The sequence below is a fragment of the Ciconia boyciana genome, chromosome 8 (genome assembly GCF_034638445.1).
Source record: "Ciconia boyciana chromosome 8, ASM3463844v1, whole genome shotgun sequence".
NCBI lineage: Eukaryota > Metazoa > Chordata > Aves > Ciconiiformes > Ciconiidae > Ciconia > Ciconia boyciana.
Window position 1 is genome coordinate 7,925,311 of NC_132941.1, and position 23,532 is coordinate 7,948,842.

Consider the following 23,532-nt stretch of genomic DNA (forward strand, 5'->3'; position numbering starts at 1 on the left):
TGAATAGTGGCTGGGAAGCCTGTCTGGTGCTGCAACGGGGTCCATAAATAGCATTAGTGTCTGGTTTACTTCGGGAAGGAAGGTGTCCCGTTGTGGCGGTGGCAGAGCCCTGCACTCACACGCAGTAAAGTTTACCTGTCTGGGCAATGTTCACCAGCACGGCATTTTAAAAGAAACACGATACAGAGTGGGTAGCTTAAATCTTTGAAGTACAGAACCCCTTTAAAAGCTCAAGCAAGTACTAACTTTAATGGAAATGGGTTATATTGACCTTTTTTTTTCCTCTATACCTCTGCTGTGGGCTCAGAAAGGACTTTGTGGATCATAAAGTTGGTGTGAAAATGCTTTCCCCATCACCCTTCCTATCTCTTCCCAGAGGGAGCACCTCGGGACATGCGGAGAGCGTCGTCGCATGTGGTCTGTGTATAACGCTCCAGTGTGTTCGGGTGGATGGGGCAGCGCTTGGAGTAGCTGTTCTAGTTGCCAGACTGGATCTGGCAGCTAATTCTCAAACCTGTTGGGTCTCAGGATTGAGGTTTGGACGAATGCCTCTGAAACGCATCCTCCCAACCATTTGTAAGGATATTTTCTTGAGCCAAGAATGCCGGGCTTGGTCTCAGGAGTGTTTGGTTTGTGGCACAGTTGCTAACGGAGAAACTGTCCTCTGTGCTAGATTGAAAATCAGTTTATTCTGGGAAACGGAAGGAGAAGGTTCAGGTGGTTCAGGGACCACACAGTTAACCATCCCTGGTGCCCCAGAAGCAAGCGTATGTGCGCTCCTCTTGCAAAATGGCAATGACAGGTAGTTAGCTTGGGCGCGGACGAGGCTTAGGATGCTGGTCTTCTCCCGTTTGGATGACAGTGAAACAATGACAATGAAACAAGGCAAAGTTTCAGAATTGGAATAAAAAAATCTTTTCATTCTTGCCCCCTTAACGAAGGCGGTGGTGAAACGCTCCCCCACTGTGCCGTATTTTCCTTTTTTAAACTACTTGTGGCATGGTTATTACTGGATGTTGTGAAATGTAAATAACGCCAAGGTAGTGAACTCGGCATTCCCGGCTCCTTGGCAGTGTTCGTGAATGGAAACATCTGTCCGAGTCCTCTCCAGTTTGCTTCCCTCGCACAGCTGCCCGCTTTAAGCACGGCTCAGTGCGGGGCCGTACGTGCTGCCGAGTCCTGGAAACCCTCTCCGTAACTATTGCATGCGTACAGCACACAAAATGGAGGAAAATCTAGAGGCTAAAATGTGTAATTCATTGTTTTTCCCTCCCTTCGTGAGGATTTTGGTGCCAGTTGTTAAAATATCTGGTGTTCTTGTGCCAGCCTGCAGCTGCAAGGCCCAACGCAGGATAGACCTGATCTCGTGCCCTTGGCAGAATCCGGCTCTTCTCCTGGTCCGTGCATCTCGCTTGGATTTCACTCTCAAATCACAACCCCTTGCTTGGGAAATGCATAAGTATTCCCTGTCTCTCACATTCAGATTATACAAATAAGCTCTGGCAGGGTGTAAGCTTCACTTGAAAGGACGTGTTGGTTTGCAGGCTTGGAGATGGGTGATGAGAGTTGAACTGCTTTTACATGTAACCACCTCTTAAAGAGGAGTGGGAGTGAAGGGAACGACATGAAACTGTAGCACCAAGTGCAGAAAAGAGGGTAGGAAACCCCCCTGATAATTCACTCGGTGTTTTTTTTTCTTGAGCTGGAGTGGGAGATCTCAGTAGCTTTTTACTAAGTGGGCATTTGAAAAAAAAAAAACAAAACAAAACAACAACCAAACCAAAACCCCAAAACCGAAGAAACCATGCAAATAATGCAGGAAATATGTAATGAACATTTCATGATTGGGAGAGATAGTAACCTGGGCTTCAGAGCTTTGGGTCGTCTACAGGATGTAAATACTGCTTGTGCTGACATGAGTGAGTGTTGTGTACCGGCAGCATTGACAGTTTTGACTGTAAAGCAGACTTTGTAAACTTTAGATAATGCTTTAAAATATTTTTCATTTAAACTAGAGAAATTGTTATGAATTTTGTCACATTAGTGGAACTCAAAATTGAGACATTGTCTTTACAAGGTGCTTTCTTTTTACTATTCTGCTTGCAATTTTAATCATGAATTGGGAAGAATGGAGGGGAGAGGGGAACAGAATGCTTTTGTTCCTTTTTAAAGGTAGAAATACCAACCATTTTCTTCTCTTCTCCCACCCCTTGTGTATGTGTGGTAAAAGAGAAACATCAGTTTTTAAACAGATCAAAAATATTTCTAGAACATAGAAATATTTAAGGCGAGGTTTAAAGAGAGAAAGGTTTAAAGAGAGAATGGTTTAAAGCGAGACTGCATGGCCAGGTTTTGATGGATTAGGGATATATTAGGTGAATTAATACAACTGACTGTGATGCATTTCTGAAAATGCTTTTGCATGTTTTTAAAGCTTTCAGTGATTTTACTTTTGCTGTCAATATGTGAAAAATGATTTCTCTAAGGGAAACCTTATCTGCATGCAGTATATCCAGTTCTGAAAAAAGTGGGTTATTCTTAACATAAATTACATACTCAGAATTAACTAAGATTAAAATTACAGTGAAGACAGGCTAATAAGGGTTTTACTCTGCTTAGGAATTTGACTTAAAGCCTTCATTGGAGCCTGAAGTTGAATTTGAGCTGCCAATTCAGTTGAAGTGTAAAATGCCTCCCTGTCTCGATTGGAGTAAGCTAATGCAGAGTTTAAACTGAATTAATTTTTTTTTCTCCTTTTCATTGGACAGATTTATAAAGAATTATTCTGACGATTTTGTTTTCCCCTCTGAGTCATTCCAAAAGCTAACACAAAGCATCATTGCATAACGGAGGGAGGGTTGCTTCTGCTATCTCTCTACTGTCTCTTCAGGATTTCCAGCCCTGTAAATAATTGCTCGAGGCAAAGGTACGCTAATATTATTTGATGAACAGGAAGTCTACAAATAGCCGTGGTATTTTGCCATTATTACATTTGCAGTGATGCAGGTGTTTAGTCTTACCCATAGTCAGGAAAACCAATGCTTCAAATAGATTTGTAAGAACATGCAGATGAGGAGGTGGGGTGTAGATTTGAAGGAAAGTACAGCAGCAAAGTTGAATTTAAGGGTTTAAAAAAAAAAAGGTTTTAGGAGGTGTGTTGCTGATGGCACTGCTGCTATGGCTTGGCTTTGTAACAGCAAAACAAAACCATCTTAACACCCATTTCTTCAGAAATGGCAAGATACCTTCCTTTTGGTTTTTTTGGGTTTTTTTTTTTTGTTTTTTTTGTTTTTTTTAGGTGGGTTATGGTGGTCTTAGATTGATGTGCTGCTGGTTCTGCTCAGGGAAGGCTCCTACTGTTGTCGCAGGGCTCAGTGGTATTTGTTAATGTGGTACTTTTGGCTTATGCTTCTCACCCCCAAACCTTTCCTTAGCTCATGTGATGCAAAATCCCTTTTCTTGGTTGTGTTGGTGAACGGAGCAGCTATGTGTTCATCCTTGAGCAGCTGGTTAGGTGACACCCCACATCTCCTCCAGACAGTGAGAGTGTTAAAACACTTCATTAATACTTAACTTGAGCGCTCTCAATGAGATGGCTGAAGGAAATGAAATACTGTCATTAAAGTAATGGTGTCAGAAATGCCTGAAAGCAGCTATACTGGGAGACTAACTCATCCCGCCCTTGCTCTGGGAGCATGGCTGGATGCAGTGGGAGGGTATCCTGGTTTTTTTCACAACTTTATGACCTTCTATCACCAGCCCATGAGTTTATTTGGGAACAGACTGATGCAGGAGGAAGGATAATATGCAAACGGGAATGTTTCTGTGGGTGATGCTCATAGCTGAAATGGTCTTGGAGTAGTTATTTTGAGAGGAAATCTTGGCTCACGTTCATCAAGCTGAACTACCAAGAGCAGCCTGTGATGTGGAAGAAAAAGGGATGGGGAGAAAGGAAGCAGGCGGGGGGGAGAGGATGCGTGTACCAGAGAAGTGGAGCACCACTCGTGTTATCTCTTTGAAGTCCCCTGCTTTTCCTCCCTCTAGAGAAGGTCATTATTCCAAGTGGGCTCTGAGGTTTGCAAAAAGAAATTGGTATGTATGCAAGGAGCAACTATGCAGAAAATTGCTGTGCTGTGTACGTAAACTTAGTATGAAAGTTTATAGCTGACAGATGCACGGTGATGTCTTCAGTAGAGTTTGGCTCTGAAGCTTTGGGGGCCATAGCAAAATACTTGTGTGCCAGCCCATGTGGGCTGGTTTAAAAATAAACAAACATAAAAGATTGTCCCAGTTTTGCTTAGTACTGTTCTTAAGCGCTTCTCTCAACTTCGGATGTTCTTGAAGGAATTGCTCTTTCTTAGCATAAAAAGCCGGACTTAAGATATTTATACAGAAATGGTGCTGCCTCTCCACAAAGGAATATTAGTATAAATATTCAAAGTGTCCTGTTAATCTGGCAGGATTGTGAACCAACACATGATACTGTGCCTGTGTGCATTTACGACTGTAATTATGAATGACTTGTGCTGTGAGACAGGGTGATAGCTTCAATACTGCCTTTTTGTTATAAATACAGCGTCTTCTGTGCTATTGTTTAAAGACTCCTTTGGAAGCCTGATTTAATAGTGGAGTCGAGTGAATAATTCAAAAACTTTTTATCAAGTACTTGTTTAAATTCTTAAATGAGCTCACCATAACCTTTTTATCCACCCCTCCTGCATGTGTCATACAAATATTAGAATAATTGAGTTTTACTAGTGCAAATGTTTCTGCGAAGCAAATTTTTAGAGCTTGATCTATGACTGTTTATGGAAAGGGGAATGTTAAAATCTCACACACCAGTGTCTATGCCAGAAACTTGTGCTTGCTTACTTAGGAAGAGAGTGGGGGACGGGATGGGACCCTCGGCTTCATTTGAGCAATCCTAGCTAAGCTCATTTGTCAGATTGACTCGTATGCACTTTAAAAACTGAACACGTGTTTTTAAAGGAATTTCAGATGTATGTTTCTTCCAGGCCATTCTACAAACAGTAGCAGTACTTATTTTAAAATAATATTTGCTTTTTTCAAATAAGTACTATTTCTGACTCTTTTTTTTCTTTTCTCCTCCCTTTACATGAGATGAAGCAGCACATTCAAAACGTATCTGCTTAACATCACTGAGTAGGTTAACACAGGGATGCAGACCAGAGAAAATCCATAGTCATCTTCCAGGTTTGGTCTTCCCTTGGCTTGAAGCCCAGTTCAGGCTGGAGGAGAGCCTGGCAGATAGGTAATTTGGGTGGATTTAGCATGGCTACTCACATGTATTAATGTTTGCAGACTTGCTGGTGAAAGCTCATTAGTGTTAAGTCACTTTTGAGTACTGATGGTCTTTGCAGGCCTTTATTTGCCTTTTAACCAGGATGTCTAGAGAATCGGCATTCATTCATGTTTCGCTTCTGAAGAGAAGTGGAAGACTTAAAAATTGAAAGCCAGCTCAAGAAGCAGGGGTTGAGGATTAGGTAAGCAGCTGGGCGATGCTGTATCCTCAGTGGAGAATTGTTGCTTAATTGGTTACAAGAATTTAGTAGAGGCTGTTTATTCTGTTTGGACACAAACCTTCTCCTGTGCCTGCTCTGCAGCCCTCTAGCCTTTCTGGCACTGCTAAGCGTGTGCTGCAGCCTCCCTCAGAGGATGAGATGGAAAACCCATACTCTTTCCACGCGTCACGAGTTTGCAAAGTCTGACTTGCATCTGCGGGGTTTGCTCTCTGAATTTTGGATTTCTTCGCCGACTTTCATCTCTGAGCTGTGCTGAAACCTTCTTTAACAGTCTAAATGTGGTTACTGCAGAACTGCCCCGGAACGTGCTGAACTTCAGCCACTGGTAAGCATCCATGCCACGTGCCCCTCGCAATGTATGCAGAAATCTGGAATTGCAGGCTTGTGTGGCAAAGCAGATTCTTGGAGTGACAAAGAAACTACTATTGAAATCTTCCGTTGCCTTCAGTCGCAGCTATTCCAAGTGTAACTTCTAACAGTACAGAGGCTAGAAACTAGGCATCTGTGTATCCATAGCCAGCCCTGTGAAGGAGTGGGAAAAACCGAACGGGGTCTTTAGAAGTAGGAACTTTCAAGTTTTGGGGTTTATTTAAAAAAAAAAAAACAAACAACCCCAAACCCCAGCATCATCACAGCAACCAACCTTGAATTTGCAGAAGACAGGCAGTGAATGTAAGAGCCAAGTAAACATGTTATTTTTTGGCTTTCCCGAAACTGTCGTGTGTAAAGTCGTAGTTTAACTGAACAAAATTAATTGCATTCAGCTCCTTAACAGTGGGCATTTGCCTGTTGTGGTTTTCTTGTAGTCTGTCCACTTGGAGGGGAAGACTGTTCAGACTTAGTCTGACTCCCTCACATCAGCTGTAGCATCTGGTGCAGTTGGGTCTTTATCAAGCTGAAAAGAGTTGACCAAGGAACATCTAGTCCATGCCTCTTCATTTCCCTGCAATGCAGTATCAATGGTTCATCATCTGTAACTTGCTAGTGTGGGTTCCTCAGACTTGAAAACAAATGGGAAGGTTTGGGTGCATGTTCTTCACTCATTTTAAATTAAATATTGGTGCAACAAGAGTTGTTTTGTGACAAGAAAGACCCAACAATCTTACAAAATGTGCAGAACAAGCAGGCTGTGTCTTGTCATCCCATTACGACATTCCCACTGTAGGAAACACCCTTTGTGCTTTGATAAGCTTGTCCTTATTAATAGTGCTAAACTGCAAATTAACATATACAATTGCTTTTGTGCATTGTAGATTTATAACAGTATGTTGTCTCTTCAGATATTGTGTTGCAAAGCATGTGTGAAGATAGGTGAGCAATATTACCCTTATTTACTATGTGGGGAATCTGAGACTTGGCAACTTTTTCTGAAATACCCACTAAATCTGAGTGTTTGCCAAGGAAGCCGCTGTAGTTTACGATTTAAGTTGGTGATTGCAACAGGCAAGATCTCCGCTGCAGCACAAAGTGGGGAGAGTGAGTGCCAGCTGAGCTTTGCCTTAAGTGATGTGTCTGAAGAGATGCAGGCTGGTGGCAGAATAGAAAGTGACTGTTGTCTCCTGGTTCCCTAATTCTCCGCTTGATTGCTGAGAAGAAATTACGTGACCGCTGAGCGAACTGGAGTGTCTGTACAGTTTGTGCTGAAGTTTTGTATAGAGTTAATAATAACCTAAAGGAGAAACTGGATCAAAATAAGCTCTGGATTTTGTTGTAGTTCTTTGCTTTTTGGTTGCATATTGGTATTCTGCAAAGCAAGAGGTAATTTGTCAGCCTTTAGCAGCCTTGTCCCTATTTACATAAGTACCTTTGATACTTCACCACCCTCCACGTGGCGACCTGTGGACCATCTCTGTTGGATCTTTATGCCATTCTAGGTTTGGTTATTCTCTCTTTCTGTCTGGTAGAGATTTGCATTCCATCCCTGTCTGATTCAAACTGGTGCCTGTTCAAAAATGCATCACCTTGTCTTTTTACGTCTTCCTCTCCATATAATATTGTGTTGAAAAACATTTTTTTTATTTTTGCATGTATTGATCTCGTTCAGCATTGTCAGAGGGGAAAACAGTTAACGACTTGATGTGTATTTGGACTGGATGGAGTAATGATGAAGTATAGCTGAGTTGTTTTCTTTCTTTTAAAACTGCATACTATTTTCTGCTGTGGGTGTTTTGATTCTTGTTTATTTTGCTAGTTCGTTTGGAGAAGAATAGCCTGGGAGAGGGGAAGGAAGAGGCAGGGTTTACCCCTGCAACCATCATTGTTAGCCCTAACTTTTGGTAGAGCTTTGCTGCTTTGGCTCGACCTTTTTAAACTTGAGAAATGTGGTTTTGTTTGTATTTCCATCTTGTTACATTCTAAAACTATTTTAACTATACCAGATTGTTTGAACATTAATAGGGGGGAATGTTTCTCAGAGTCTTGATAGAGTTTCCAGGCAGCTTTTCATCCGCCAAGTACTATACCGGGCTCTCAGTGGTGGGGTTTTGCTTGGTTAGCTCTAAGAATCTGCAAAGCAACTGTTCAAAATTGCTGACACATGTTAAGTAATGTGGAAATCGCCATCCCACTCCATTGAAATCTGAGTGCTCATGTCGGCAATAAGAACAGGATCTGACCCTGAAAATTATACGTGAACTGTCTTAATCTGGAGAGCATTTCTAGGCAGTGTCTTCCCTCTGACGCTGGCTAGTTTATCCTTTTGGTCTTGGGTATTGTTCTCTTTTTTTTTTTTTTTTTTTTTAATGTTTATTTGCTCAGTCTCTTAAAAAATATCCCATTCTGCCTCATCTATGTGTTTTTGAATTATTCAACCATATGTGTGTATTTGGTGATGCCAATTTAAGAGTAAAATCTCAATTCCATAGTTGAATATCAGGAGAGGTAATGCCTAGTTCTAACAATAATGCTATTGGTATAATAGTTATTAATAAGATAATAAGAAATCCATCATCTTCCACCTCCCTCCTCCAAACCTCCACTTTTCAGCTTTGGAGCAGCTGTAATCAGCCTGTACAACTTCCCTTCCTCCTCTCATGAATAAATCCAGCTACCTTATCTTCTCTATCAGAAAGTCTTCCCTGGTTTTAACAGCCTCTCGAGGAGCGTATAAAAGGGGCTTTCACTGGCTAACAGGAAGCGAAATGAATAGAGGAACTTTTGATAATGCCCTGTCTGTCTGAGCGGAGGATCAGCCCGACTAAATTGTACCAGATTAGTGAATGATAGTGCTTCAGCCGGGGCCAGAATTGTAAGTTTTTAATCTTGGAACAAGCAATGACTTCTTCCTCTTAAACAGTGATCAACTCCTTCTTTGATTTGGAGGCTTGCAGTCATCCATATTCAGTTAGTTTGGGTGTGGGTGCTTTTTTTTTTAGTCTGCATTCATGAGTCTTAACAAGCCTTGAGTGCTTTTTTTGGGTAGTGGTGATTTTGGTAAGACCTGTCGTGGCCACATGCCATTTCTGCCAGCAATTTGCACTGTGCTTTGGATTTTTATGCCCATAATGAAGTCTTGTATATCACAGCTTTCTTAATATCGCTCCATGTTGGGCTGCCTTGCAGTCTTTTGCAATTAGCCCTGGGGTGGTTTGGATATTTTTTTTATATGCAACACTTTTGGTTCCTGCCACCTTCAGCCTTACTGGGGTGGGTGACTCCTCCTCGCTCCCCCCCCACAACTTGGTCCAGACTTTCTGATAATCCAGCTCGACAGGAGGGACAAATGACTGAAAATCTAAATGGGGCAGCTTAGCTAATTGCCTTAGGCCTGACTTGTCTGCTGGATAATGCTAGTTTTATTGCAGTCCAGCATGATTGACATTTGAGGAATTGCACTGGTATAATACTGGCAACAGCAGTGGAAAATCTGCCCTATTGTTTCTGATATGTTTGCTGCCTGAGGAGCACCTTTTTGTTACAAATAACCGTCTGAAATGCAACTGGTGGAGTGAATGTACTTCTTTTTCTTTAAATCACTGACTTTTCATGTTTCCAAGAAAAAAGTGAGTGAGACAATTATCCTACTTAATAAAATTTTGCCGTTTTCTGTGTTTTTTCAGGCCTTTTTTCTTGGATTTTAGTACTGGAAAACTCTCTAATGACAACTTTGCTTAGGTAAGTGAAGCAAGATTTTTTTTTTTGTGGGTTTTTTAGAATCACTTCCCCTATCTTAACTTCTTCTGCATGTTGTGTTGTAACTGAGCTGCCAGCCAGCTGTGCTGCATGTGCTGTGGTTAAGGCTAGAAATACATAGTAAACAAAAGTAGGGGTAATGCCTGTAGTATGACATAAGGACCTCATTTATTAATTTAATCAAATGAAGTGGACGTGGTGCAGAATAATGAAATACAGCTTTTATCTGCATATTACTGCATAATCTCACCAATTTATACATTTTTTTTTTCAAGAGATGCTCTGCATCTATTTTCTTTTTTTTCTGGAAAGTAAACTTGTTTTGTTGGTATCACTTCATGTCATTTCATTAGGAAAATGAAGCCTTAATACTTCCAGGTGTGTAGATACAGTTGCTCTTTCTCTATGCCTTTCTCTTCACTCTTTCCCTCAACAGTTCTAGGCAGGAGTTTCTAACATGGAGGGCAAATCATAAGAAGCTTAAGAGTCTTACATTTTTTTTTTAGTCCAAAAGATGGGAGAACCCAAACGAATTTAACACCCCCTCCCCTTCCATCTTCTGAACCCCATCTACACCTCTAAAATGCTAAATTCAGGCTGATCAGTGATAAACAGGATTGCTGAGCACTGATTGCAAGCACATGGTCTTGTCTACTTCTAAATACCTTTGCAAACCCCGTTCCTGTGCTGCTACATAGCACAAGGGCATTCTCGTGAGCCCAAGTCCAGCCCAGCGGTGGCTTGGGTGATGGGTGGAAGAGCTAAGTGTGCTGCTGTACCAAAATGTACTGTATTTTCCTTTCTCTGTGATGGAGAGATTTGATTGACCTCTGATGCAAGGCAACAAATTCATCCCCAGATATGTAGATAACTTGATGTATTAGTTGGAGTTGCTTGTAATCCTGGATGAGGCCAAGCAGCAACTGCAGTATTCACACTGGACTACAGTATCCTAGTATCTATGCTGACAAAGATAAAAGTGCTACTGTTCTTTGTAAAGTGTCTGTGAAAGGGTTTTCTTTTCTTTTTCTCGGTGTTTTCTGCTGCTGGGTCCGTAGCAGTACCCACCCCTCTTCCTTTTGATCTCCTTCCAGTGGATGGTCAGCATGGAAGCTCCTGGCCTCTGTTGCTTGAGATGATGGACTTCAGTGAAATAAAATTGATCCAGTCTTAAACCAGAAGTCTTCTCCAGTCTTCTTCTCCCTGGCATTTGTCCCTCTTTGGGGAGGACTCCAGGGGAGTGAATAGGTCTTTAGCCTTAAAACCTCATTTTCGCAAAATAGAAAACTCCAGAGAGGCTCTTGGGTCACCTTTAGTGTTCCTTTTAGAAAGCTCATCTGAGTTTGTTTATCTGCCATTCCTTTGCCAAGGTACTGAACTCAAGGTATCTTGTGTAGTGTGGCTTTCATCTTTTCAGAAATGCACGTGAACTGGCTGGTGGCCTCCACGCTGTGGGTGCTCCACCTAAGGTGGACTTTCTAGTCTTGATAGGTGGCCTGCCTGGCGGTTTGCTAAACTGCAAGCAGGAGTGGACTGTAAGACAAAGTTGAAGCTGGATGTGCTGGCATCCTTTGCATTTTACTCATACAGAGAAAAGACCTTAGCAGAGCCTTCTATGGTACATGTCTGAGAGAGCTTGTTGCTTGGGATCCAGCAGTGTGTTGCTTGTGAGACATGCTTGCCCGTCGCAGCATGCTTGTGGTTCCCCCACGTCTCCCTTGACTGCTATGTAGCTTAAGGAGTGACTAATTTGCAGCCTGAGGCTGTATTTATTGATGCTGCTACCTGTCCAGAAAGTGGAGAGGAATCTGCAAACCAGGGAAGTATTTAGGCAGCAGTTTTAAATACTTTTAACTTTGTATATTAGACACATCTATGAATATATGCAGACCTAGCTAATAAATAACCCAGGGAATGGTAGTTAAGAGGAAAGGACATAATTAATTCTGTCGTATACTCTGCTTTAAAGTTGGATCCAGAGCAGTAATGCGTTACACTGGAAAGTTAAACACTGTCATTATTCAACAACAAAACGCATATGAGGCTGACACTGTTTTCCTCCTTTTGATTTAATAATTTTTTTTGCAATAGTTTGAATATCTTACATGGTCTTTGTTTGGTACAGTGGAAGCCTGATGAAGCCCTACCCTTTCCGAAGGGTCATTACGCCTTTATTTGAATTGAGTTTTCTATTAACACTGCTTTGCTGACACAGAACATGCGCTGTTCGAGAAGGCTCTTACTGTGTTTGCTGCGGTTGGGGTGCTTGGCTGTAATTCCTGCAATATAGTTTGGAGGAAGGGTATTTCTGCTTCATCAGGTGATCCCTTTTCAACTCTCCACATTGCAGTGTTGACCCAGGTCAAATGCATGTGCCACATGGAAAAAAAAAAAAAAATCCTTTTTGTGGAGATGCTATTAAAAAGCTGATAAGAGTTTCTTTTAACTTGCATCTTTTTTTTCCTCCCCCTATACCAGAGTGCAGAGAAAAGGTCTGCTATAGCAAATGCAACTTTATGTGGTCCTTCAAGCTTAACATTTCTTTCCAAGGTTTTTTGGATTATTTTTGTTTTGTTATTTTTGTTTCGTTTTGTTTCTTTAGTGGGGAGTGGGATATGGGGGAATCCTCGATTTGCATCTTAAAACAGTTAAAGCTGCTGTTAGAATGATATCTTTGCAAAAAGGTATAGTTGTCATGGTAAAAAGTTACATAAAGCAAAGTAGTTAACTTTTTCGGCTTGTGATGATAACTGATAATAGGAAAAAATGCTAAAGTAATTGCAGTTTGAAGTTCCCCCTGTATTATTACTCAGAACACAGCCTCTCCCCACTCCTTCACAATTCTCATCTTAGCAGTTTTCTTGATATATAGTTAAACACACACACACACAGAAAAACAAGCAAAGACTTCATATGCCTATTCCTGTATTGTCCATGCTCCAGACAACCCAGCCTGAATATCAGATCACTTGAGTTTGCATAAATTAAGATGTGTGTATCTAGAATGGGTTGGTGTTGTGCAATCCCTCGATGCCTCTTCCTGTGGAGTTTTCTTACAAGTTTTGCAGCTCTGGCTCTTCCAGCAGAAGTCTTGGGCAAAAAACACTCATGGAGACACCAGTAGAATAGCTGATGCAGCTCGGCAGCCGCCTCCTAAAATAAGTGGTGGAAGGATGCCTGTTTCTCTTAGCAATATTTTCTTTGGAAGATGAGCATCTCTTCAGCATGTCCTTGGCTCTCTGTGTCTCCCTAGCAAACTATAGCACGGAATACTCCTTCTTCCACTGTTCCCAGCTCCGTCAGTTTAAAAGTTCCTGGTTAAAAGCAACATGGTAAACTATATTTCTGTGCTCCTTCAGGGTCTGCTGCTTCTGATTGCAGAAAGCTTGCAAAACTCCCAGGAATTCAGAGAGGAAGGGAGCCCTTCCTTGGTATGGATCCAAAAGAAGTTGCATGTTGTCAACTTGCACAAGCTCTTTCTTCAAAGTATGAAATATATATTTTTTTTTTTTTTTAGGGGGAGGGATCTGATAGAAAATTGTTAGCCCTTGGTGGGTGGCATGAAGGACATTGACTGGAGGGACTATTGTTCTGTGGTTAATGTGCTGTTTATTTTGCAGCCAGTGGTCTTTTTATTTTGCTGAGGCAGATGGAGGGATTCCCAGTTCCACAAGCATAACCCTGAGAGAGATTAGTTGGTTTTAGGTTTCACCACTTGGATGATGAGGTTAGCCTGAGACAGAGATGCATCCCTGTGTATGGAAATGGTCTTGGCCCAGATCTTGTCTAGCGATGTAAAGCTTGAGAAAGGACCAAGAGGTCAACTTCAGCTTCTTAAGGAATGCACTGTATGTTCATTCTGTGGCATGTGTGGACTGCTGCTTTTTTTTATTTCAAAAGGGTAAAAAAATTAGTTACAAGCTCACGTGTTATTTTTTTAAAATGCTCTAATTAGAGCTACAGTTAGCTCTAAAGTAGAGCCTACTTTACAGCTACATAAATATTTGTATCGGTGATACTGAAGCACTAATGATAAAGAATCCTAAGATATATTTTCATAGCTACAAGGCAGAGACTGGGAGAAATGTTCTTTGCTTCTTAGCACCTTTCCTCCACTTAGCTTGGTAGTAGGGAGACAGGTAAAGCAATGTCCTCAGTCTGCAGATACTAGGACTTTTTTTGCATCAATAGCAGTCTTAAGTAATTACTCTGCAGTTCTAATACTTGTTACAGAAGTGAGCTCTTCTGCTCATGTCAGTTAAAGGTCTGACACTTTTGATGGTGTCTAGAAAACTGAAGCTCTGAAACGAGCTAAAACGAACAGAAGCTTGTTTCCTCTTTGCTACATAGGCACTTATTCACTTCCCCATCTGCTTTGACTTTGAAGATTGCTGAGGTTCTTCCTCTGTCTGACCCACTTGGCATAAGCTAGAGAAGATTATCTTTCTTCAATAGCCAAGTTTATAGGGCTTCAGCTTATTCGTAAATAATCCTTGGAGTTTTGAGTGCTGCCTTTCTCCTTCTTTCCCCTTCAAAAGTGACTTGCTGTTATTTGTGTACAAATTGGGGAAATGCTTCTTCAGTCTATAGATAGAGGGGAGAGTTGGCGCAGTCGCTAGGCAAGAGGGCGTGTAAAGTGTGCTGAGGACATTTCACTAAGTGCCCATGATTTTAAGTATTTATCTCATGCAATTTCTATTTGCAGTCCTAGCACAAAAGAACATCAACCATAGAGGAGAGCTTTGCTCTGCTAGTCCTTGTACAAGCACAGTTCCAGAGTACAATATGAGACAAAATACAGGACAGAAACATCTTTATAGAAACATGTGATTTTTTTAATGTACTCAGGAGAAGGACAGGGTGATACTCTGTCTTTGCTTTCACGCTCAAGTATGTGCACCAGTAATTGGTTTGCAAATATGAGTGGTTATTTAAAGGTAGCATTAAAACTCACTTTCAGCTTTACTGAACGTAATTTTCTTTTATTCTGCGATGGAAAGTTGCAGTATCACTGTTTGGGCTGTTGGGTTACAATTGTGCTATCTGTGCAAGTCTACTTTGCGTCTCTGCACGCTGGAGGTGACCTCTTCTGTTCTCATACAGGTGCGTGCTGTGCCTTAAGACCTTTTGTTGAGTAGCTATCAATAGTAGAAACAGATACAAGGTTTTATAGAATAGATGGTTAATTCTTCTGATCTGCCTTAATCTTAAAATTAACTTTAAGATTATCTGAAACATAAAAATCCCAAAACCTTCCTCCAAATTTTTGTACATCCCAGTCAAGTGACTCTAACAGAAACCAACTTTCATCTAAGCACTGGGCTCTCTACAGTTACTAAACCTTTTGACTTCTGTGTGTTTGTAGATACAAATGAATAATAAGAGTAACAGAATAAATATCTTTGTTTTGGCCTTTCCTTAATAAGGGAGTGGTGGGACAGCCAACACAAATAATGTATGAAAGGCTTGAGGTCATAGTCTTGCTGTCTTTAAGCTCTTATTTCAGCATTTCTCATTGCCCAGAGTGAGCTCGAGCGGCTGTTATAGTCCTTTGCTTTTGCCCTGAATGAACCAAGGTGTGAGTTCACATCTGCTTTTTCCTAGTAGCTTCACATTATCCAGGAGCATATGTATGTCTGGGTTTTGGCTTGGGTTTTCGTTCCTTAATTCTCCCGCATCTTCCAGGCATTTTACTGCTGCCAAAGCATGAGGCGATTTTATTTTTCTTTTTGTTTGCTGGGCCCGGTGGGCATGTGGCATTTTTGGTGGACTCGGAGGTTCTGCAGACCAGCTTCTCTTGACTTGAACTTTCAGGCCTTGTGATGTGCATGGTGTCCTTCTGGCCTCTTGGTAGCAAGAGATAGGAGCCCTTTGCGGAAAGATAGGCTGTAATTTTGTCCTGCTTTGAACATGTGGGATCTTAAGTATTTCCTATTAGATGTGCTAGTAGTATAAACAAACTGTTTTGTTTAGTATAAGCTCTTTATCCTGATAGGATTGGAGACATCTTATAAAGCAATGACTATAAATTTAAAACTAATATTTGTCATTATTTAAATAAACATAAATCAGGATGGTATACAAAGAACACAGAAGTTCCCAGCCCAGGGACCTGAAAAACAGACCTACTTGGACGTAGGCTGTGTACTTTTTGTCCATTTCCCTATTAAATTTAAGGCATTGCACACCTAATTAATATATTTTTTAATTTGTGTCAATGATAGACTGGATATATATTGCAATGGACGCAGATTTTAGTTTTGAAGTTACAGAATACACATAGGAGGCATGTAGGATGAGTAGATGTTAAGGATGACAGATATTTTGCAGTTCTTCTGGTGTAGCATCTTTGCTACCCTAGTTGGCTTGATACAGAGGACTCTAAATCGAAGCCTTTAAACTGGAAAGAGTAAAGTACCAGGTAGCATGTTGTAAAAAGTCTTGTAGAGTGTGGGAGCAGATGAGTAATTCCAAAAACATAATGCTAGAGAGAAGTTTCCATGCCAGGCTGTTAAATTTCATTGCTGTGTTAATTAGAAAGGAAGAAGCCCCTTAGTTTTTATGAAGTTTTCCAGCTCAGTTGAAGCTCTATCACATTAGATGCAACAACAAAATGATCAAGTACTTGTCTGGATGCCAGCAGCCTTGTACTTCCAAACTACTTGTATTTTTATGAATCAGTGTTAACTTTTTGAAAAATAAAGCTTAGGACTTCGAAAAAGCAGATGCTGATGAACACGAGAAGGGATGGGGAAGAGAATATAGTGTACTTGGTAATGAGGTGACCTCTGGCTCTCTGATTTTGTTTACCAAGTAGCTGCTATTTTTCATATATAAAATGTAAAATTTTACCTTTGAGGAACTTCATTTTAGGGGGTAGAGGAGTTCATAGTGATTTCAAGGCCTGAGTTCAGCTTATAATCCAAGAGTGAATTCAGTATCTTCATAGACTGAGGGCGTACGAGCTTTTAATTCATCAGGCTTTTCAAAAAATTAAAAATTTGCAGATGTATGAGGGACTGGGGGGGGAAGCCCTTGCCTCTAAGTGGTGGTAAAATTTAAAACTCATATGGGTATGGCTCCGATCAACATCCATTTCAACGTTTCCATAAAAAGCTTATGACTTGGCAGGGTTTCAAGGACTGAAAGAAAAATAATGCTCTGTATACAACATGTTTTATTAATGTTGAAGCAGTAACGTTGCTGTATTTCAGTGTCTGCCACTGCACAGAATAAATTCAGTTTGGCTCTTGTAGACTTTGGCTTTTCCCCTGAATAAAACAAGGTGTGACTTCACATCTGCTTTTTCCTAGTAGCCTTGTATTAATCAGGAGTATACGTATTTCCAAGTTTTGGCTAGGTTTCCTCCTTTTCCTTCCTTAATTCTTCTGTGTTGCAGAGTAAATTTATGATTGTTGACTTTCAGCTGGTACTGTAAAGTGTATTCACATAAACCTTAATGTTAAGCATCACATCCCACTTACTTGCTGTGATGACTTTTTGCCTCCTTTTAAGCTATATGTAAAGGTGAATTTGAAATTAGGCAGCTGAGAAAGAAGTAGTCTGTTAAAACTTGGCAAATGTGGTTGACCTAATAAAAGCAGTTTAAAAAAAATATATTTTTAAGGGAAATCAGTGTTGTAAAACACAAACTTTAAGATGAAATTGCTGAAGATAATTTGTGCAGCCAAAATGCTAGGGAAGGCAGATAAGACAATTCAAGCACAAAATCACAATTTACAACCGCATACTGGTGTTACTTCAGTAAGATTACCTCTGTGTTGGGCTTGACTGGCAATCAAGGAATGGCTTAGGGAGACGGCTGGAGTGGGATCACTTGCGGTGTGCAAGGCATCGGGTCACGCACTGAAACAGGAGTCTGAATTCAAATACTGAACACTGGCCTCTTTCAGCAAGTACTGTGCAGCCTGGCTGTAGGACACAGCCTGGGTTCTTTGAGACAGGAGAAGTGTGGGTATGTGACTTCTTAAAAGTAGTTTTTGCTCCCTGAGTTACCATACTGTTAAATACTGAGATAGCTATATCTCCATCTTATGCTTCTGATTTGTGGGTACTATTCCTTAATTAATATTTATGAAGTACTTGGAGCACTTTAAAAGTGCTGTAGGATTGTGAAATATTACTGCATTTGCGTGTGCACACTCTTAAACGTGGAGATTTCCAGCTCCTGCTGTGCAAGCGCTTGGCTGAGTCATGCAGGTTCTCCCTGACCCGGTTCTCTCCTTGTTTGCTCGCTCCTCCCATTTGACCCAAGCCATCAATTCTTTCCTCATCCTCCTTCCTCCTATGGGTTTGTCAGTCTGTCCCTCGAAGATTAAGCAGTTCTGTTCCCTTCTCCTCTGCAAGTGTGCAAGGTCAGGGTGGGTGGGGCTTTGAGCAACCTGATCTAGTGGTAGATGTCCCTGCCCATGGCAGGGGTGTTGGACTAGGTGGTCTTTAAAGGTCCTTTCCAACCCAACCCATTCTGTGAGTCTATGATCTCCTCCATAGAAGCCCCTTTGAAGCTAATAGGGGTTCTTATCTCCCCATGCCCTGTTCCAGGGGTGCCCATGGACACCTTGACCCTCTTCCCCATGCCCATGAGGTTGGGCATTGGTTCCTGGCAGCAAAACAAAGCATTTCTTCTTCCAGTTCTTCCCTTGTCTCTCCCACAGGCCCTGCACAGAGGTCTAGCAGTTGCCCTTTAGGAAAACCATTTTGACTTTTGATTTGCTTCCCTGGGGAGGAGTTGGGTGAGCCTTAGCTGCTCTTCTCCCCATGGTGGGCATGGAGATCCTTGGAGCTGGAGAAGAGTTCAAGGGCAGCAGCTGGACCTGGATTGAGGTTGGGGATGGAGGTGCATGTGGGTGAAGGCTACAAGCCAAAAGTGTTTTGGTGCTGCCTGTGGTAGGGACAAAGTGAGAAGGTGCTTTTCCAGATTGGGGGAAGGTTCATCTGGAGCTGATGTGACTATTGTGGCCAGATGTGGTGCTCCCTCTGCAGAAGTCATCCTGTAATGGCAACTGCTGCCTTTGCAAGGCACTCGCATTGCCTCTATCTGACCTATAAATGTTTTGAAACTTTTTTGGTATTCATCAGTACTGGTCAGTTGAAAACCAACCACGTGAGCATGATTTGATTAGTTATTTGAAGAAATTCCCACCTCCAAGATCAGAGTAGGCTGATCAGAGTAGGCTTTAAAAGAGGTTTAATATATTATCTGCAGATGAAAACAGAAGTTTAGCACTGGACTGTCTAATAAGAGATACAGAAATACCAACTGCTTCACCAAAAGCTGAAATCCCTGTGTTTGTAACCAAACTGAAGTTCCCTGGGACTTGCTGGTATTACCTGTGGCACTGGCACAGCGCTTATGACCAGCATCCTCTGAAAAAAGAAAAGTTCATGTAACTTGGTCTGCTTCCCCTTGCTGAGCCAAGGCTTTAATTCAGGCGTGGATAAAGCAAGGAATTTGATCAGGCTCCTACCATCGGGCACACTTTGAACGAAGTGAAACAGAGTAGAGCTGAGTTACAGAACACAAGGTTTTTCTTGTGAAATCTGAAGTGTTTGGCAGGTCCCTGAAAATATGCATGAATGGTCCCCCTCAAGTTGCTGCATACTCTAGTTCAGCTCCTTGCCGTTACCCTTGTGCAATGAGCTCGCTGAATGGATGATACAGAATAATTTCATTTTTTGTGTGTGGTACTGTCAGCCGATTCCCTCGGTATCTCTTAATCTTGGATATTTATGGCTTGAGATAAGGTATGTGTTGAGTTGCACTTAATCCTAAATTAAGGCTATACTCAATCTAGCAAAGGAGGAAAAATTTTGTTATGCTGGAACCCTTCTCGGGGGGGTTATGTGGGTTTTCTTAAAATAAAAATGAGGGGAAGGGAAAGGAGAATAGATGGTTAAGTGGTTTCAGTCACTATTAATGTTTGCCTACTGCAGCGTTAACTTTTATTTCACGTCTTTTACCGGGGTGGGAGAGGAAGGAAAGGAAGGAGGAAGTTGGTTGTACAATTTCAGTTAAACTAGGTTAGCGCTTATTAAACTGGTGTGTGTTACAAAGCTAAGTGGTTGTTTGGGGGGGTTTTTTGTTGTTTTTTTTGTTTGTTTGGTTGTTTTTTTTATGTTTAGTTGTAGCCAACATCCCTAGGAGTCTTGGAGTTGCAGTCTCTTGGAAGATCCAGACTTGAATTGCCGTTGTCTTCATGGGGTGAGACTGAGATGAATGTGCAGCAGGACCTGGAGAATTGACATTTTTTGCTAATTTAAAGTATTCATCAGCTCCTGGCAATGCTGTGAGGCATCATGAACATTGTCAGCACATAAAATTTTGTTCTGGATGCCTTTAGCACTTGTTGCTGTGCTCCTTCCCATCTTTTTTTCCAGCCAGTCATTACCACCTTTTTTCTTATTTCTTTTTTCCAGCCGTTTGTATAGCAAGGAATGACATTCCACAAACAAACCAAACCTTGGGTAATCTAAAAAACTCAGAGCTGACCCTTCTGTGAGTGGAGTTTTTAGGTGGGGAGATGATCTCCATGAGGCTGTCATCCCATGATCTCCTGTGCTGTGCCCCAGCCCATGAGTTGCGGGTCTGCCATTCACCTTAGCTGGCTGGAGCTGAACCTTTGCTGTTTATGCCCGTTTAAGAAGTTAATCTTTCTGAAGGGTGCTGAGCTGCTTGGCGTGGTGTGGTTGCCTCAGCTACGGGAGCGTAAACCAGTAACGCTGGGGGAAATGGAGGGATAAACATTTGCTGCTCTTTATTTGCATGGGGAATTACAAGAACCCGGGTTACATTTAGTGACTTGGAACAGTTTTTATTTGAACGCTGGCTTGGTCATGACCTCTGCACATTTACATAATGAAACGAAGTATTCGAGCCATTGCAATGCAATAAGAAAAATCTGTTAGGATTGCAGTCCCTTTATGTGTATCAGCTGACCTTGGTCTGACTAACAACCCAATTTTGCTTAATCTGTTTTTTTAATTAAACATCATATACTTAAAGGAATAAGTTACTGGCATTTAATCAAAGCATCTATGAAGCCTGTCTGTTGCCCTATGTACTGCACAGCTTGAAAAGCTTTGCCAGTGCATGGGTTGATATTTTAAATTAAATGCATAAAAGCAAAGGAAAAAGGGATTAATATAAGAACTATAGAGCTCACTTGGTATTCCTGTGACTCGACTGCATCTATAGTTTCTCCTAAACTTATGTTCATATTGCACCATGGAGTAGTTGAAGTGCCACTCACCTGGGGGCTCTGGCGTGACATTTATCAATGTGGCCTCCTAAGACAAAGCTGACTTACGCTGTAACCTGGCCCTCCCCAGTGAAATAATGGGTGTGTTTGGCCTTCCATCCAGCTGGTGTATTTATAGAGCTGAACTGGACTTTTGTGAAGAGGGAGGAGGAGTCTGACAATTGCAGGATCTCCCTCCCTTGCGGAAGCGCTGCCATGCTTTGCCATGCTCTGCAGCTTCTGCCGCTTGCTGCCTCTCCCAGCTTCTTCCCAAGCCCTGGGGAAAGGGATGAACAAGGTGTTCGGCATCTCGAGGCTGGAGAGTGTGTTAGAAGGTTGCTGGTGTCATTCAATGACTTTGCCATTATAATGTGCAGTGTTGGGGCTATTGGAGCAACTTTAAAAATCAGGTCCTGTAGAGAAGGTAAGGAAGATATGTGCAGATGTGACCCCTTGTGCATTGTCCCTTTTTTATGTGACAGGTGATGCCAGATGAGAAGTTTTCTTGCGGACAGATAGATGAGGTGTATGTTTTTTAGGCACAAATAGTGATGCAGAATGATGTTTACTGACATTTATGGATAATACTGGAAAAGTCGATGTTCTTTCCTGACTGCTGTTAGCCTTTATGCTTAGCTTCTGTGCTGCCGTGACCTTCTAAGATGTGTGGTCTGTATGTTGCTAAAAACACACAGCAAATAAACTTGTCTAGGCAAGAACATGGCCTTGATGCACAATTGCTACCTAGAGCCCTAGGCCTGAAAGAAATATTAGTGTTGGAGATGGTGGTAAGGAGTAATCTTTCAGGTCTCTCTCTATATTTAGTCCTTTTAAGGTTTTAGCTATGCTCTTGGACTATAATTTTTTTAATTGCAAGGGACATAAATCTTGTTGTTACATTACAAGGGAATGCAAAAAAACCCCTTCTTTCAATTCACAGTACATTCTTCATATTAAAAAAGAAAAAAGTGCCCGACAGTGATGCTGAAAAGCGTACACCTTTTGAAGCTATGTGGAGATGAATATTCAACCTATGAGCCAGGAGCAAGCTGCAGCAGTGATTATGTGAGAGCTTTGTGTGGGAGGAATTTAATTCACCCATAGTTTACATAATATAAAAGAGAAGACCCCTCTTCCCTTGACTTACGGGAGTAGCCCCACTAAAGTTAGAGCTGCTATTCACATGAAGGAGGATTTGCAGATTGCAGTCTAATTTAGATGTATTTATTTGTGTAAGACTGGCTTGGTAATACAGATAATGCACAATTTATTATGTCTGTTAAGCTTGCAGATTTCCATCCAGTTTAGGAAGAAATCACTGGACTTTATCACTCTGGAAAATGAGCCTGTCATTTCCTGAAGAGTAAGAAAGAGCATTGGCAAAGATTGTAATGTCTTTCAAGACCCAGCAGTGTTTCTGCGTAGTGTTTTTGGGCTGCCTGGCACAGAGTGCCCAAAAGGCCAGTTTTAGGTACCTTGGTGTTATAATATCTAACCAGTCAAAGCATGGCTGGTTGAGCATTGCCACCAGTTCTTGACTTTGTCCGTGACTTAGAATGCACAGGAGTAACCAACACCAACTGTACAAATACGAGGGGGCGGTGGAATCACAATGAACTTACTGGAGTTGCCTTTTCATGGAGGAATCGAGAGCTTCTTCTCCCAAAAGAGACCTCCCGTTGGACCTGTCAGACCCAAGGATCCAACATCAGCCTTCATACCTTTCCCTTGCAGTACTTTTAGGATGGCAATAAGTTGGAGGTGGGGAACCTCTTCACATGAAGCAAAAGCAAGTGGCTCTCACTGGGGGTCGAACAGAGCTGGGTCCTCAAACTGAGCAAAAGTTACAAGATGGCAACTTAATAAACCCTATGTTTTTTTGAGATACGCTCCTTAAGCTGCTTTGATCATGTCTGTCTTGGGATATACCTGTACTTCTTTGCTGTGTTTGAACATATTCTTTGAATGTGTTGAGCACCTTTCTCAATCCTACTACACATGACCGTTGTCTGAACATCAACAACCCAGATGCTCATCCTTTCCATTTAAGCTGTGATGCATCTGGTGACATTTGTTTGAGAAAGTTTCCTCTTGTTGCTCATGTTCCCCTCCTTGTCCTGTGAAGGCACGGGGTTATATTTAGCGTTCTTTCCTCTTGCTGCTCCAGTTCAGAAAGGGCTGGAAAATTCTCCATCAAAAATTGGTAAGGATTTTCTGGCTGCCTTAGGCTCTTTCCTTCTAGTCCTCGCCTCTGCCTCACATTGTCTTGTAACAGCAATGCTTCCCCAGGAACATGGTGTACCTGAGAGGTAGGACACGTGCTTGCTGTGGTAGTTAATCATCGTGGATGCCAATGTGGAGTAAGTTCATGTGGCCCACAACAATGATCAAAGCTAGTTTTCAACAGGAGTGAAGCTGGGTGTGAGAGCTAGGTTGCTGGTGGGACTCTTTCAAACAGGAAGAAACACAAGCCACTGGCTTTCCAGCTTTATATTTGGGGGAATAAAGGACATAAAGGATCTCTTTTGCAAGGTGGGTTAGATAGTAATGCAGCAGCTGGACCGAGTAGAGCAAGCACTCTATTGGTAGGTGCATGAACA

The 23,532-nt window shown here is 41.7% G+C and overlaps 1 protein-coding gene across 10 annotated transcripts in view; it reads left to right on the forward strand.

The window, feature by feature from the left end:
• AKAP13 (A-kinase anchoring protein 13) overlaps positions 1-23,532 on the forward strand; it is a 227,226-nt gene that overhangs the window by 11,754 nt on the left and 191,940 nt on the right. For 9 of the 10 annotated variants that reach the window (XM_072871545.1, XM_072871548.1, XM_072871551.1 and 6 more), the window contains exon 2: positions 9,602-9,656. The exons of the other annotated variant lie outside the window; for it this stretch is intronic. The gene's annotated coding sequence lies outside the window, so the exon portion shown is untranslated. The remainder of the gene's footprint in view (positions 1-9,601; positions 9,657-23,532) is intronic. 10 annotated transcript variants of the gene reach the window in all.